We start from the raw sequence: 18,071 nt of genomic DNA, 5'->3' as shown, positions 1-18,071 counted from the left end.
AGGGGCCTGGTCACAGGCTTTGTATGCTGGGGCCTCAGGTGGTGACAGCTAGAGGCTGTTGGGGTCTGGCAGCTTACCTGGTGCTGAAGCCTCTAGTTCTCTTGAGCAGCTTCTTAGCAAAATATCCTTTGTAATTTATTTTTAGATGCAACATAAATTTATTCACTAGGTTACACAAGGCCAGTGTTGGAATCCTCCAAATACAAAAAAACCTCAAGGAGCTCTTTCTACCCACATCTTTGCAATCTACAAAGTCTCTAGAAACTTGGAAAAAGGGAAAAGGATAATTTTGGCTAGTCCATGAGCTCATGTTTTATATAGTCAGCCTAGAATATTCCTTCTGATAAGTATTTCTCAACCTCTCATATCAATACTATTTTTTAAAATCCATCCCTTTTACTCTTAATCTCTTTTTGTTGGGAGAGATTAGATAGACAGATAGATGGATAAATATAGATAGATAGATAGAGAGATAGAGAGATAGAGAGATAGAGATAAATGTGCGTATATGTATATATATATATGTGTAAGCATATAACGTATTCATATACAAACATACATCATCAGTATGTTTTATACTATAGAGCTCTATTTAACTTATTCTTTCCAACTAGTTTTAAAGAAATTTGCCTAGGGCCTTAACCCCATGAAATTCAGACACAAATACCATAAAAACTCCATGAATCTGGTCTAACAGTTGACATGAGAGGTTTCAATAATTTATTGCCCAGCAAATATCAGCTACCACATAACACTGAGTTTTTCAGAGTGATTGCTCCAAAGCAATTTGGGCAAAACCACCACATGTTTCCATGTTCAGTAAGACAACTCATGGCTACACTGAGCTCCTGGGGACAGAGCCTAGATCTGTGACTTCATTAATATAGGAGACTCCCAGGTGAGGAATATCTCTAAAATCAGCACCTTCTCTGCAATGTATAGACTTAAACTTACCCAGAGCAAACATACTGCCCACAACACTCCTGAATGCAAGCTGAACCATATTACAATGTAGTTCTTATCTGATTTTAATGTGTTGATTAATTTAAAAAAGAAATATATAAACATATGTGATTTTCTAATTCAATATACAGCCCTCAGGGATCCTTATGTACAGTTTATTGGCCCCTTTGTAGTCATTTTGACATATTTTGAATTAGTAATGATAGTTGTCCATAGCCATTACCTTGGAATTTATCCTTAATCAATTCTGTATCCAGGTGTTGCTAAGCATCTTTCCTAAGGACAAGTAAATATAACAATAAATTAAAGTGAAGTAAGAAAATAGCTCATTGGAGAAAAGCATTAGTTTTAAAGTCAGAAAACCTCAGTTGGACCCAAGGTCCACCACTAGTTAATATAAGAGAAGTTGTAATCCCTTCCTCCCATCTCGTCCCACAATTAAATTGATGTAGTCACAGGATTTAATTACACAGAATAAGGTTTTAATTTGTTAACAACTTCCAGCAGTAGCCATGGTTGTCACTTTAATTCATTGATCCTTACTTTCCTCAACTATAAAATGTAAGCAATGATACTTATACTACCAATCTCACAGAGATTTTTGCAAGGGGTGGAGGGAAGGTATCATAAACTGCAAAGTTCTATGTAAATATGAGTTACTATGCCCCTAACCCTATTATTTTTTCCTGCAAACAAGTAGTTTTTCAGGATGAAGATATATTCTTTCAACAATTGAGGAATATGCAGGGTTTTTTTTCTTTGTCAAAGCCCTGCAAGGTGGAAATTTAAGCTTTTTCTAATGGTATATTTTGATAATTTTGAAGCATTTTTATTAGAAATAGGGGTTAACATTCACAAATTGTAATTTTCACCTAAAAATTTAAAGTACAGACATTTGTGGTTTCTTCTTTCTATACCACTTTTCAAGAAGAATCCTCAACTTGCTCCTCTAGAATTTCACTAACTAAAGAATCACTCCCTTTTCATGAGAAAATATCTCACTGGTGCATCCTTGCCATCGTATATGGCTGTGCAATCTAGTGAACAGGTAGAGGCTGTGGAGGGGAATCACTGCTGAGGAGGGAAACTAGTCCAGGCCTGGCTAATTAACCATTCCTAGTTAATCCAAGATTTAGTCTGAAAGGAAGGTAAAAAGATGTACTGGGCAGTGGAAGCCATATTTTTAAAAAGGTTAGAAGCAAACTGAGGTTGTTCCAGGAACAACTACATGAGGCTTAGTTGACTAAAGAGCAGAGGTGATATCAGAGTCCCTGAGAAAAGTAAGTTGTCATCAGGTGGGCAGGTACCTGTGACTGATTCATCGGATGCTTATGTAACATTGATTCTTGCCTAGGCAGGTTAGGCAGTTTTTTGAAGGACTATCTTATGAAGCTTCTAGAGGCATGACTCCTGATTGGTTGAGAAACCTCTGAGCTGAGGATGAAAGGAGCCTAAAAGAAGCAAGTACAGAACTTTTAAATGCTGAACTGGCAATCTCCCCAGTCATGAATATAAGTAAGCTGGCTCCATGCCCCATGATTCCAAAACTTGTAACCCAAGAAACTACCAAGAGCAGACTCCCTTCAGTAAAAAATCACAATTAGTAGATTTGGTCAAGGCTGAAAAGGGCAGTTTGGGTACCTTTAACTACCACATTAACTGTAGTGTTTTTGTTTTTGTTTTTTTTAAATGTTTGTTTTCTGTTTGCCACTTTCAAGGTAACATTTGGCTATGGTTTAGACAAAGTTTGTGTTTTTATTTTTTTAAAAGGGCAGCTGGGTGGTGCAATGGATAGACCACCAGGCCTGGAGTCAGGAGGACCTGAGTTCAGATCCAGCCTCAGAAACTAGCTGTGTGACCCTGGGCAAGTCACTTACCCCTTTTGCCTCAGTTTCCTCATCCGCAAAATTAACTAGAGAAGGAAATGGCAAACCATTCCAGTATCTTTGCCAAGAAAACCCTAAATGGGGTCATGAAGAGTCAGACATGACAAACAACAACCAATTTTTTTTAATTAATTTACCTGTTGACATAAAAAGACAGGTTACATTGAATATCAGCATCCTCAATTATACAGATGCCAATATAAAATGTGAAATTATGCTATTACGCTATTAAAGACTGCTGAGTTTTTGTATAAAGTAAATGGCTACATGAGAATGTGCCAGAAACAACAGAGGAATGTCAAAAGTACCCTTAGACCAAGAATAGGAAGATTCTGGACTTGGAATTCAAGTCTTGTTCATTTAAATCTAGGCTCTGCCTCTTACTACCTCTGTGACCTTAGGCAAGTCTATAAACTTCCTTGTGCCTCACTCAGTGTCCTCAACCCTAAAATGGGTAGGTTGGTCTAGAAAATCTCTGAGATCTCTTTAAGGTTGAGATCTATGTTTATAATATTTGCCTTTTCTTCCATAGCCATAAAAAGATCTAACAGTAAAGTAATATCAGATTTGGTTTGTAAAATTCACAGTAGTACTCTTAGATGCCTCCCCTGCAATTTAAGATGATGAATTTTGTTTTCAACTCCTGCTTATTAAATTTATCCATATTTTATTCTCTACTAATGTATTACTCAGCTGTATGACAATGAGGTAACCTGGTTCTATCCAATATACAATGCATTGAATAAGCTCTCTGGTTACAGGAAAACATGGGTAACAACAGGAAGGATGAAATATCCAGCAGAGGAGTTGTAATTTATAAGTACTCATAATATGAAGTCATGTATGCACCAACTATAGCTATTTTATATCTAGTTAAATCTACAATTTGTTGTTATTCAGTTGTGTCCCACTCTTTGTGACCTCATTTGGGGTTTTCTTGGCAAAGAAGCTGGAGTGGTTTGCCATTTCCTTCTCCAACTCATTTTATAAATGAGGAAACTGAGGCAAATAGGGTTTAGTGACTTGCCCAGGGTCCCATAGCTAGTAAGTATGTGAGGCTGGATTTGAACTCAGGTCTTCCTGACTCCAGGCCCAGCTTTCTATCCACTGTGCCACCTAGCTGCCCACAAATCTACAACACACACACACACACACACACACACACACACACATACACGTGTGTATGAAGATATATGTATATACATATATACGTACATGTGTATGTATGTGTATATATATATACATATATATACACACACACACACACACACACACACACACACACACACATATATTTATAAGTATACTGACATATATATTATGGGCCTTTCCTTCCCAAGATTTTTTAAAATTAAGCATTAATTCTGCTAGTGCTTTCAAATTTAGTAAAGCCTATGACTTTTGCACATAGCTCCCTGACTACTTGAAGATAAAGTGCCACTCCTTCCTTACTTGCTGCTGACTTAAATGAGCCCTTTGATGGCATGGAGTTTCTCACTCTATTAGCCATGCTCCACTCTTACTCATTCCTATCTGTTTCATTACATGAGCAAGATTATTTGACAGGTCCTATGCAGATTTCTTCTCCACCTAGCTTGTCAACTTGAAAAAAGTAAGACTACAACCAGAGCCCAACAAAGTAGTTTGTACCCTAAGCCAGTTTTAAAATTGAGCCTCACTGAGTTTGAAAATTACACCTACTCTGTTCACTGAAGGTTTTGATATTTTACTATATGTAGCATATGTGACTTGATTTATTGCAGTATGAACACCTATGTGCAAGGGAGAAAGCAATTTTCTGGGATTAAAAATATGTAAATGGGGGCAGCTATGTGGCACAGTGAATAGAGCTCCAGCCTTGGAGTCAGGAGGACCTGAGTCCAAATCCAACCTCAAATACTTGACACTTACTAGCTGTGTGACCCTGAGCAAGTCATTTAACCCCGATTGCCTCACCAAAAAAAAGAAAAAAGAAAAAAGAGAAGAAAAAGGAAAAAATATGTAAATGTCTAAAAAGTCCATTTTAAAAGTATACTTTGTTGCATTACCTATGTATTGAGTCTTAGGAAGTTACTTAGCTTGTCACTGGTCTTGACTTTGTTACATGCTTCACTATACGTGTTTGTCCTTTTCTCAATGAAGACATTTCTTGTCATCTGGTTCTTTCTGGGCTTTGTTTTTCTAATTTGTGAAGAGATTGAACTAGGTAGCTTCTAAGACCCTTTCCAGCTCTAGATGTTTTCCATAGTGTATATAAGTCATTGTGACATGCTGAAAAGAGTGCTTTACATAGAATCAGGATAGAATCTTGTTTTGGATATTATTTCTGACATCTCCTAGTATTGTTACAAAAGACAAAAAAAACTAACCTCTCAAGCCTCTGTTTCCTATCTGTAAAATGAGAATAATCCTACCATTGCTGTTGTCTCAGTTGTTTCTGACTCTCATGACCCCATTTGGGGTTTTCTTGGCAAAGATTCTAGAGTAGTTTGCCATTTCCTTCTCCAGCTGATTTTACAGATGAGGAACTGAGGCAAACAGGATTAAATGACTTGTTCTAGGGACATATAACTAGTGTCTGAGGCCAAATTTGAACTCAGGAAGATGAATCCTCCTCGCTTCAAGCCAAGCTCTCTATCTACTGCCCCACCTAGCCGCCCCACAATCTTACTATTAGTACTAACCTAACAAGAACATTATGACAAACTATGTAATATCCATAAAGTACTTTTTAGATCTTAAAGTTGTATATGTATGTAAGCTAGTGTTATTATAGTATATGTAATATATTAGTATATATAATATGTACATATATATATAGAGAGACCCTACCTACCCCAGAGAGTACTTATACTTGGTTACAGTTGTGAAGAAAGATGATGATTTACTCTGAATACTTTGATTTTATTATTGTCAATTGAGCTATATGTTTATGGGACTGAGGTTTTGGAACAATGATCAAATCTTCTCTTCTCTCTCCCTACTTTCTGGTGCTGGGAGAAAAGAACTGGAATTGAATCATAGGGCCTATCCTGCCATCTACTACCTATGTGACCCTGAATAAGTCACTTCCCATTTTTGAACCTTAGTTTCTTCATCTGCAATAAAGAAGGATTGGCTTAGATGACCTTTCAGGTTCTTTCCTGCTACAAGAGTAGTATAGAAATTTCCAGAAACATTCACTAAATTTATTTAAATAGAAGTCCACAGTATGTGAAGGTGCTTGTGAGAATGAAGCAAGTCGTTTCCCAGAAGTAGAATGTGAGGTCCTCTTTATGAAAGAGGAGGAAAAGGAAAAGGCAAATAGATTAAGATATGGTATTTTGCACTACAAATTTTTGTTATTCCTCTCAAGGATAATTTATAGACCCATATACTGAGTCTTAGGGCAGTCTAAAGCTTTAATAGCTGGGATATTTGGAAACTTGTATTTCTAAATGGGAGTCCAAGGACTTAGCAACAGTAAAAGTGAAGTCCTCTAAACCAAACTTTCTGGTGCTAAATGCAAATTAACTCCTCAAAGGCATAACAAGATGCTTGGGAGATCTCTCCAAGTGATGATTAGTGCTAAAGTCCAACTCTATGACAGAGGATTTTGTTTTATGTACTTCTTCAGTACCTTCTATCATGCTGCAAGCTAGGGGAAAAAATTGACCATGTCTCTAAGTTGGAAGCAATAAGACACTAGGATAGTTCAGACTTAGTATATTTACATAAAGACACCTGCAATATGCAGAGGAGTTGAATTCAAGAGTGGAATAACAGCTAAGAAGAATGGTTTACTTTAATTATTTAGTCAACAAGCCAATGGCCATTTATTGACCTATAAATCTCTTTGTGATTAAGTATTCATCTTACTATGTGTCTGAGGCTGCCCTATTCCGACCAAACCCCATGGGTCCTGGAGACCTAGTTTACTTCTGCTGCCAAAAATTTTAATGAAATTGGGTGAGTTCTTACCTCCTTCCCCAAAAGGGATCTCAGATTCCCCATTTTCTAACAACGAATGCTGTTCAAAAGTAAAAAGGGGATATCCCAAGAGAAGGTGGATTTTCTTTCCTTAGAAGTCTTGAAGCAAAGACTGAATGACCACTTGTCAGAAATATTTTAATAGGATTTCCTTTTGGGAGTTTGATTCAACTAACTAACTCCTGGGGCGGGGGGGGGGGGAACGGACCAGGGAGGATGGCAGTGCCCAAATCAATCTGCTCTCTGAGACTTCCTGAATATTTATGTGATAAGGAAGAATTAACCCAGAAGACTGTATCATCATAGTAATATCATCATTCTCAATAAAGCAACAATATTCCACCACTGTCTTACACAGAATTTTTTAAAATGCAAAAGAAAGTAAAGAGGAAAAACAAATGAGAAGTTAATGATAATAGCTAGCACTCCCATACCATTTTAAGGTTTGCAAAGCACTTCACAAATAACATCTTATTTGAACCTCACAAAAACCCTATGAGGTAAATGCTATTCTTATTCTCATTTTACAGATGGAGAAACTGAGGCTGAAAGAGGTTGCATAAGGGTCATAGTGATACCTGTCTTCCTGACTGCAGAGTCAGCACTCTATCCACTGCACCACTCAGCTGCCTAGTTTATTACAGTTTCTCTACCCAACTCCCTCTACCACTTCACCCAAGTAAGCAGACCATTGTTGAGAATTCATTTTATATCGGGTTTAAGAGCAAGAGAAGGAAGCAGCTTCAAGAAGATATGTGCACTGTGACCCTGCTGTTCAGCAAACTCAGATAAACACCAAACAGAATAGAACTTGACTGGAACCATTTTGGAGATAACAGAAGGCTGGCAGGGATGTTTAGCAATAGCTCCATGGCAATGTTGAGCAGAGGAGACAAATAATGAGGAACTACCATGTCAGAAAGTGTTTCTTCAAAGGAGGTAGAGGTAAACAAAGAATAAACAGGCATTGAGGAAGAAGAGAATGAATGGACTTTTCATAATTCTCTCTCTAGCTCTTGGGGAGGTAAATAACTTCTGAGACAACAGGATCATCTCCCAGTGAGCTAAGGAAAAATTGATTGCTGTATAGATATTTTCCCTAGAAAAAGGCTGGGAAGTTTGATCAAATGGCATAATAATAACTCACATTTATATAATGCTTTTTAAAGTTTACACAACCTACATTCTCTCATATGAACTTCTCAACAACCCTGAAAAGTAGTTGCTATTAATATTCCCATTTTACAAATAAGAAAACTGAAGCTCTGAAAGGTCAGATTAACATGCATTTACTAAGTAAATATTATGTGCCAAGCACTTTGCTAACTGCTAAACATATAAATACAAGCAAAAAGAAAAATGGTTCTTGCCTTCAAGAAGCTTACATTCTAACTGGAACAGACAATACGTAAAAGGAAATTTAAAAAGTGGAGGGGGGGAAATGGTACGTGTGTTGGGGGCATAGAGGAAAAAGAAGTTAAGAGAGTCAGGAGTAGAGAGCCTAGAGGAATGAAGGCTTGAATATGGTTGTCCTGGGCAATTTCCTTAAAATGAGCTTCCAAAAGGAAATGACCAATCAGAGGAAAGGGTTGCTGGAGTGTCACCTTCTAGGGTTGTATCATGGTGGAGGAAGAAGTCAGGAGAGTGACTTGCCCACTATCACAGAGCTACTAATATCAGAGCTAGGATTTGGACCCAGGTTTGCCTGACTCCACATCCAATACTCTTCTAGGAAGTCAAGAAAGGAAGAAATCTCTCTAAGCAGGTTGTCTTCAGAGAAATAACAAGATTTAGGATTGGAAGAGGCCTAAGAGGTAATATAGTCTAATTCCAATCCCTTTACAAATGAGGAGAATGAGGCCTCAAGGAATTTCAGTGGGGAAAAACAAAAAGATCCATATGTACAAAAAATATGTGGCTCTTTTTGTAATAGCAAAGAACTGGAAATGAAGTGGATGCCCAACAATTGGATAATGACTGAATAAGCTGGGGTATGAGAATATAATGGAATATTATTGTGCAGTAAGAAATGACAAAAGGAATGGTTTCAGACAGATCTGGGAACCAGTATGAACCGAGCACATTGAAGTAAGTAGAACCTGGAGAACAATTTATACCATAACAATACTGTAAAGAAAAACCACTTTAAAAGCTTTAAGAACTCTGATCATTACAATGACCAACCATGATTCTAGAGTACCAATGATGGAGCATGCCATTAACCTCTTGACAAAGAGGTGATAAACTTAAACTGAAGAAAGAGAAATTTATTTTTGAACATGGCCAATATAGGGAGCTGTTTTGTTTGGTCGTGTATATTTGATAAAAGGATTTTATTTTACTTTCTTTCAATTTGTAGAGATGAAGGGAATTGAAGGAAGAGGGTCAGCAATGGAGTTACTGAAATGAAAAAGAAATAGTAAGAAAAAAAGAAAGTTGAATGTTGAAGTTAATGTATGCATACAAAGAAAAAGCAAAGCTGTGTATAATGGAGATTGTCAGTTTCTTTTTTTTTTTCCTGTTCTACATTGTATATGGGCATGACAAAGTTCCTTACCAATTCTCAACAGACATTCAGTTCATCTAATGACTCAAGGACTTACATGTTGAGCTAGGTATTTTGTCTTTTGGTCTAAAAGCTTACAATGCATGTGTCTAGACCTTGTTCACACCAAGCTCATATATCTGATCAATTGATTCAGTAGGTGTCTTCTCAGGCAGGTATCAGGGCATAGTACCTTGTCACTTACTTTAAATGGGGCAAAGTGATTTGATTAATTGACTTAATTAACCCCACCCTTAAATTTGTTTGAGGTAAAATCCCTATTCTCTGTCCTTTGTTGTTTTCTTGGCTAACTCTCATGAATAAATTCTGACAAACCATTTATTTACCACATCTGTTCATTGCACAGAGTTAATTCTTCTTGACCTCTCTGCAGTATTTGACACTGTTGACCATCCTTTCTTCCTGGCTGCTCTCTCCTTTATAGATCTTCATGGCACTGCTCTCTCCTGATCCTCCTCCTATGTATCTGACTACTCCTCAGCTTCTTTTGCTCATTCATCATCAATGTTATGCCCACTAATTAGGGCATAACAGGGAGTATACTCCAAGGATCTGCTCTGGGTCATCTTGTCTTTTTTCTCTACACTCTCTCATTCATTTCTCATGAGTTCAATTACTATTTCTATGCCATAGTCTCAGAAATCCCCAAACCTGTCCCTTTTCCAAACTTCCCTATTTCTGTTGACGTTACCTCTATCCTTCTGGTCTCCCAAGTTTATAACTTCATAATTTTATTAAACTCCTCACTCCCCTTCACCCTACATACACAATTGGTTGGTAGATCTTTCCATTCTTCCTTTTCAGTATCTCTCACATCTAACAATTTCTAATTCATGGAGTTAGCATCTTAGTTTATGGCTTCATTACCTTTTTATCTCTAGTATTGGTGCCTGGAACAAATTATATGCTTCATAAATGGTTGTGGAATGACCAATTAACTTTCATCTTGATTACTGAAACAGCTTCCTAAATGATCTCTTTGCCTCAAGTTGCTCCCTATTCCAGTTCATCCTATATACGACTGCCAAAGTGGTTTTCTTAAGTGCACATATAGCCATATAACTCCCCTACTCAATCAACTCCAGTGGCTCCCTAGTGACTGTAGGATAAAATGTGAATTCCTCTTGTTGGCTTTTAATCCCCTTCACAACTTGGCCCCAAACTATCTTTCCAGCCTCCTTGGATATTACCCTTCCTCCCAAATTCTGTGATACAGCCAAACTAACCTGGTACTCTGTTCTGCAGATATGTCACTCCATTGCTTGACTCAAAATCTTTGTACTGTCTAGCCTCTATCCCTGGAATGCACTCACACTTCAGCTTCACCTCTCATTATCCCTGGTTTCTTTTAAGACTCAGCTCAAGTGCTACCTTACATATAAAGCCTTTACTGATTCCTTAGCTACTAGTGGACACCTCCCCTCATTATCTTTTATTCATTTTTATGTATTATGTAGGTATTTATATGTATACATGTATATGTTGTCTCCTCCATTAGAATATAAAATCCTTGAGGATGGAGACTATTTCTCTTTTGCCCTTTTATGCCCGATGCTTTGTAGCATGCTTGTTAAATAGTAGGTGCTTAATAAATGTTTCTTGAATCATTATTATTTATTATTCAAATAACATAATGCTCATATTATTTAGATTAGCTTATGGCCCTGTGTAGATCACTTAATGTTTGCTGGCCTCAATTTCCTTATCTGCAAAATGGGGATAGTAGCACTTATCTCCTAGGGTTGTTGTGAGGAACAAATCAAATAATAACTATAAAGTTCTTAGCACATGTAAATGTTAGTTATTATTATACTATTTACCTGGAAAAACATGTCCCACTACCCCCTAGTATACACTATACAGTCTAGTCAGCTTAGTTCCCCCACCTTCCCACAACCACTCACTGTTTATCTCTCTGCCATAATATTTGTTTTTGCCCTCACCTGGATTGCCCTCCCTAGTCCAGCTCCTTCAAGGCATAAGGGTAGGTCTGGCAAGCATGTTCTAGCTCTGTCAAAAGGCAGCCAGAATAGCCATTCTATGTTTAAAGACACTCTGTCTTCAGAGTGGCATTATTTGAATACCTGTCATTTGTCATAATGGATCTTAAGCACCATGAGGACAGGGACCATACTTTAGTCATCTTACCTTCTTGCAGCTCCATAGTACCCAGCACAAATCTTTGTACATAGTAAATGTGCAATAATTATTTGAATCAAATTAAAACAGCACCATAAGAATAAGAGAGAATCATGATTCTATAAGGTAGAGCTGATTCACCCAGAGAAACATACATGAGTCACAAGAATCTGGGAAGCAAAACTCCAAAGTTATTATCATGCTGTTATTCCGTCTCGAGACAAGTACTCTTAGGAGATAGAGGCCAAAATAACAAATAATGTTTCCAGGCAGGAGACATATGCTGATTCCCTCAAAATACGTAATTTTTGAGATGGAGGACAGTCAGAAATGATTCAAAATGATAGAAGTAGTTGCAAAATTACAAAGAAAAAAATTTGGCCTCAAAGACAAAACATGAGGTGACATTTCTCCTCTGACTCTTTGGTAGTAATGGAGGGTCCATGATGTGGAGTACTACATATGTTGTTGGATATTTTTCAACATACTGATTGGTTTTTATTATTTTTTTTCTTTTATTCATCTTTTTCTCTCTTTTAAAAAAACAAATTCTTTGGTATATGAGATAACTCTGGGAAGGAGAGGGATAGAAAGGAAATTAGGTGATACAAAACCAAAATATTTCAATATAATTGATTTCAAATTTTTTTAAAAGAGTAAGAGAAGTGATAGCAATGATAGGAGGTCTCTCCTAGCTCTCTCCTAGCTACCAACAAATATGTTCACTTCCCCGTTTAAAAAAGAAAAATCCTTGACAATGCCATCTGCTCAAGTGATCTTTATGTCTCTCTCTGCTTTCATGCTAAACTCCTAAAAAGGATAATCTTATATCTACTGCCTCTACTTCCTCACCAACCTGTTTGTATCTCGATGTGTTGCAATACAACTTCTAAGCTCACTATTGTACTGAAATTGCTCTCTCAAGGCTCAGATATTACCTTTAAATTGCTATTAAAAACAAAAACCTGTTCTTAGTACTCTCCTTTTTGATCTTTCTGCAACATTCTACACTATCAACTGGATCTGTTCCTCTACACTTGCTATGATACTGCTCTTTTCCTGATTCTCCTACTATCTGACTATTCAAACTCATCTCCTTTGCTGGTTCATTAAATTTGTCCATCTCTCTGTGGTAATACCAACTAAACTCTGATTGTTAAAGTTTATTCCATAATATCTTGTTTGTATAACCTTGTCCATAATGCACATAAGGATATGTCTATTATTTAGAATTTTTAAAACTTTGAATGTTGTCCTTCCTTTAAGTGAATGAATAGACATTTCTTCCTAGAAACATCTATGAGAGCAGAGGTAAGTACTAAAAGTAAAAGCTCTATTGTCCTTTCATCTAAGTGAATAAGCCTCAAGGCCACAACTAGGAGGATTCCTTGCCAATGGTTAAGTTATTTAGAGGTAAAATAACTGCAGCTGAGTTCCTACAGATGGTTTATTTTGCTTGCCTGTGAAATCTATTGCTTGTCACTATTTTGCCTTACTACACAAAACTACTGAAAGACCATTCTCTAGTGCCAAAATTGCAACAATGTTCATTTCAGCTCAAGTGAAGTACATTTTGTTACGGTAATAGTAATAGTTAACATTTACATAGTGTTTGCAAATATTACTCGGTTTATCCTCATAAAAATTCTATGAGGTAAGTGCCGTTTTACAGAAGAGGCAAACAAGATGAAGTGACTTGCCCAGGGTCATACAGCTAGTAAGTATCAGAGGCCACATTTGAACACACATTTGTCTTGTAATTCCAGCATTCTAACTACTGTGCCACCTAGATGTCATTGTTTTGCAGTGCTCCTGTTCCTAGAACTGGGCAACTAGATAGCACAGTGGATAGAGTGCAGGGCCTGGAGTCAGGAAGACTCATCTTCCTGAGTTCAAATCTGGCTTCAGACACTTACTAGCTGTGTGACTGAGCAGTCACTTAACCATGTTTGCCTCAGTTTTCTCATCTATAAAATGAGCTGGAGAAGGAAATGGCAAACCACTTCAGTATCTTTGCCAAGAAAACCCCAAATGGTCACAAAGAGTCAGACATGGCTGAAATAAATAACAACAACAGCTCCTAAAACTATCTATAGATTTATACACCCTAAGTAAGAAAGATGAGCCTTGCCATCTTGCTACCTCATCTAGCAATCACTGCTCTAGGATCCTTAGGAGCTAGAAAGCTGGCACATTTTTAACATGCATCAAAGGTGGGACCTTGTCAGTATTAAAAGAGAAACTTGGTGAGCCATCCTCAGTGCTGTCACTTCATCCCTAATCTTTGATGTTGCAACCCTCACTAGCCATCTGGGGAATATGCCACCACCACCATCAACCCCAAGCTGATTTGAGACCAAAAACCTCTATGCCTGATAGCTGGTAAATACTCATCTTGGACCTGAGTAATGTCCCGCATCATGATAGTCCTCTCACAATCACCAATGGTTGCAAGAAATATACTTTAATCAAACCTCCTTAAGAATATGTGCTGTGTGCTTGTAATATGTTCCTTTCCTCTCTGAGCATGGTGGTTAGCCTGTCACTAAATAACTCTGTGCAATTGCCACTAAACGTAGGAAGTAATATGAATAGGAGAATCTGATCAATTCCCCAATAAAATTATTTCCTGTGGAGCCCTCCAATTAACTTTAACTCAACTGATAAAAGAAAAAGGATACTAAATCATTTTCTATGTTTGAGTGTCTCTCAAGGCTCTGTTTTAGCTCTCTTGTTATTCTATGCACTCTCATAAGGGTTAAAATAGCAACTTTCTATAGATGGTGCCCAAATCTATATACATTATTTAAACCTAATCTCTCACCTGAAATCCAATTCCATCTCTCTAGCTGTCTACTATATATTTTTACCCTCATATACTACTGGCACCTCAAATTCAATATTTTCAGTCTTGAACTTACACTTTTCCTACGCCTTCCTCTCCTCCCAACTCCTTTATTTTTGTTGATGGAATGACCATATGATACTAGTTGTAGCTTCATAATGACAACTGTGGGTTACAGTTTTTATATTCCAAATGCTAACTTGCATAAAGAGATGACCAATTGACACTCTTATTTTTTTTAAAGTGGATAAAATCATAGAAAACAAATATAGAGAAGGGGGAATTGGGAAGCAGAGCATAAGAGTAAAAAAAACTCAGTAGCTATTGAGGACAGGGAAGGCCTAAGAGACTGGGGAGGAGAGAATGTGATTCTCAGATTGAAAGGGAGTCTGGTTCTTTCTGACTGGAGTATACTAAATTCACTGGAGAAAAGACTAATGAATTCCAGTGTAGCAGAACACTGGAGACCAGTCTCAGCTGGGAGAACAGTTCTCAGCACCTGGCTATATGAACCTCTGAGAGATGTAGGAACTGAGTGAGTCTTCAAGAAGTAGACTTCCCCTTATCCTCAAGGAAATCTCAAAGGAAATGAGGAATGAACTAAGATGCTCCTGCATGCTTGTTCAGAAGGAAAGGAGAACAAGCAATTAAATGAGCAAAGAAGGACAGAGATGAGAGGGAGCCAGGAATATGTAACAAGGTAGTGGTTGAGACACAATTTTGAACTCTGTTGTAGCTGCCACTACCTGTCCTAGACTACAAGGAGAGGTATGTCCAAAACAGCCTGATCATTGCTGGACTGTCCCTTGGAGGTAGGTGATACTTTCCTTCCTTCCTTCCTTCCTTCCTTCCTTCCTTCCTTCCTTCCTTCCTTCCTTCCTTCCTTCCTTCCTTCCTTCTTCCTTTCTTCCTTCCTTCCTTCCTTCCTTCCTTCCTTCCTTCCTTCCTTCCTTCCTTCCTTCCTTCCTTCCTTCCTTCTTTCCTTCTTTCCTTCCTTCCTTTCCTTATTCCTCTATTCCTCCCTTTCCCTATCCTGCTTACAATAAGTCTAAAATTTACCTCTTCTTTAAATTTTTTTATATTTCTATTTAATTAGTATTGAATGTTGGCATAAAATGATCAATTACAGATGCTTCTGGTATGTGTGTTGCATTATTATTAATGAGGACTTGTGGGGGAGAGGAGAGAGGGAGAGGGAAAGGGAGAAGACGGAGGGGAGAGAAGGGAGCTGAGAGAGAGAGAGAGAGAGAGAGAGAGAGAGAGAGAGAGAGAGAGAGAGAGAGAGAGAGAGAGAAGAAAGAAGAGAGAGAGGAACTAGTTCTGTCATATGCAGAGAGGAGACAGAGAACAAACTCTGAATTGTTGAGAACCAACTGAGGGCTCTGGGGTTATATGAGAAGCAAATTGCCTTTATATTTTATAAAACCACAGAAAGCAGGATTTTAAAAAAGGTTTGAATATAGTTTCTATTTTCTCTTAGGCAAAATGTAAAGTCAAAATCACAGTGGCTATGAATGGAGACTGAGTGGCCATCTTCAAGTCATATTGCCTTCCCTATTGTTCTATTCAGTGAATGCTCAGAACTTTCCCTCTGTTCAGTAGAGCTCAGTGCAGTGACTAGTGAGCCTCATGAGGGGAGAAGAATGGCCACACAAAACTGGCAAAAGTAGAGGCAGAAGAGGAGTGAAATTTCTACCCCTCCCTCTAGCAATAGTTTAGCAGGTAAACTTACAATCCCTCACAGACACACTGCCACAGGAGGCAATAAAAAGTTGCAACAGCCAGGTTGAATTTCTGACAAATTGAAACAAAGAAAGATTTCCAAACAACAATTCTTAAAGAAAAAATATGTGGCAGCATGTCTAATGTACAAATATTTGGGGCAGAACAAAAGTAAAATATAACCAGGCTGTGCCTCCCAATCTTGTTTTATTTTCTGGCACACAAATTTCTAAACTTCCCATAGAGAAATGGGAAAGAATCCTATACCTACTGATGAATGCAGAAAAGAAAAACAAAAACCAGAGATTTTTACTTTTTGTCTTTGTATACCCAGTACCTGAAACATAGTAGGCACTTAGTAACTATTGAATGAGTGAATAAACATGTTTGACTATGATAGTAAAGATGAAGAAACTGAAAGGAAATAAGTAGTAACAATCAATCAGAGCTAGTTCAGGGAAATTCAAATTAGATTCAGATTTCTCATGGCTATAGAAATTCTTTAAATGGAATCCTAGTTAGAGAAGGTACAAGATGGACATATTGATAGAAGGGTAGGAGGAATAAAATATGTTTAGGACATAGCATCAGGCTTGGTCCCAGCAGCAAATTATGCAAAGTCTCCGAAAAGCCTGGCAGACTCTACTAATATATCCAGGCCTGATGGTTGGGGCTTCCACACTAAAATGTGTGGTTAATGGAAGAATACTGGAATAACACTCTGCAACACAACACATTGCTTTCCCTTGATCTGGACTAGGCTATTGAGCACTTGAGTATTTTCCTATAACCACTTAAATTAATGGGCAAATCTCCCAAGCTTGGCTATTTTCCCTGTTGATTTTATGTGAATAATATAGAAATGCCAGCACTGTACAGCTGTGCAAAGTGCCTTGCTTTTTGACTGAGTAAACAGGAGAATCTATGGAGCTGAAAATCCTTCACAAACCAGTAACTGTCACAAGGTTTTGTTCCCAGAATTGACTAGAGTCCTTTGCAAAGAAAAACAAGCCTCATTTGAATTGGGAAACTGACTGAGAATAGGTGTTAACTGGAGAAGAAAATAACATGAGAGCTAGGAAAAGCAAGTTTAAAAATTTGAGGAAATATTCTGCCCATTCAATCAATCAGTATATGCATTGGACGAACTGTATCCCTAGACATTACGTGTCTGTGTGTTTCTGTTTAATGTCTATTTAAATGATTCTTTTAAAAAATATTACTGTCATTACCCAATGACTCATAAAACCTACTCATAAAACCCTCCCTTGTAATATAAAAGTACAGTTAAGCAGAATTAAATAATTCAGCAAATCTAATAATGTATGCTTCATCCCTCAGCTAGAGCCCACCACCTCTTTACTGAAACGCAGGCATGTTTCATTGTCAGTCTAATGAAAATCATAATAAGTCACTACATTGATCAAAGTTCTGTTGCTTTTTAGTGTGATTTTCTTTTAAAGAGAATAATAATTGAAAGGCAATGGGTATAGTGGATGCATACATTTTATTTGGATTTGTAACTTCAAGTCCTGCTTAGACACTTAGTTGCTGTATGACTCTTGGCAATTCACTCATTTTCTCTGGGCCTCAGTTTCCTCATCGGTAAAAACAGGAGATGGAACTAGATGAGTGGTGTGGAACAACAGGCACATATTGAGTTAGAAAATCACAAATCAATATTATCTATGTTATACTGTATTTTTATTTATTTCGTTAAACCTTTCCCAATTACATTTCAATCTGGTTTGAGCTACACTCTTAGAATCATGTAAATTATTCTCCTAGTTCTGTTAACATCAGTGTATAACCCCCTCCTTGGGGCTTTCTTACCCAATTCATACCACCTCTGGCTAGCTAAGCCCCCAGAGGGTTAGCTTATCCTCCTCACTGGCTCATGAGCCCCAACCAGTGTACTTCCATTTAATCAGCCTGTAGACTTAGTTCTTTACCAAAGACATTTATTCTAATGGTATAGAAA

This window comes from Phascolarctos cinereus, unplaced genomic scaffold, assembly GCF_003287225.1.
Source record: "Phascolarctos cinereus isolate Bilbo 61053 unplaced genomic scaffold, phaCin_HiC Scaffold_4;HRSCAF=312, whole genome shotgun sequence".
Classification (NCBI taxonomy): domain Eukaryota; kingdom Metazoa; phylum Chordata; class Mammalia; order Diprotodontia; family Phascolarctidae; genus Phascolarctos; species Phascolarctos cinereus.
This window is presented reverse-complemented; position numbering follows the sequence as displayed.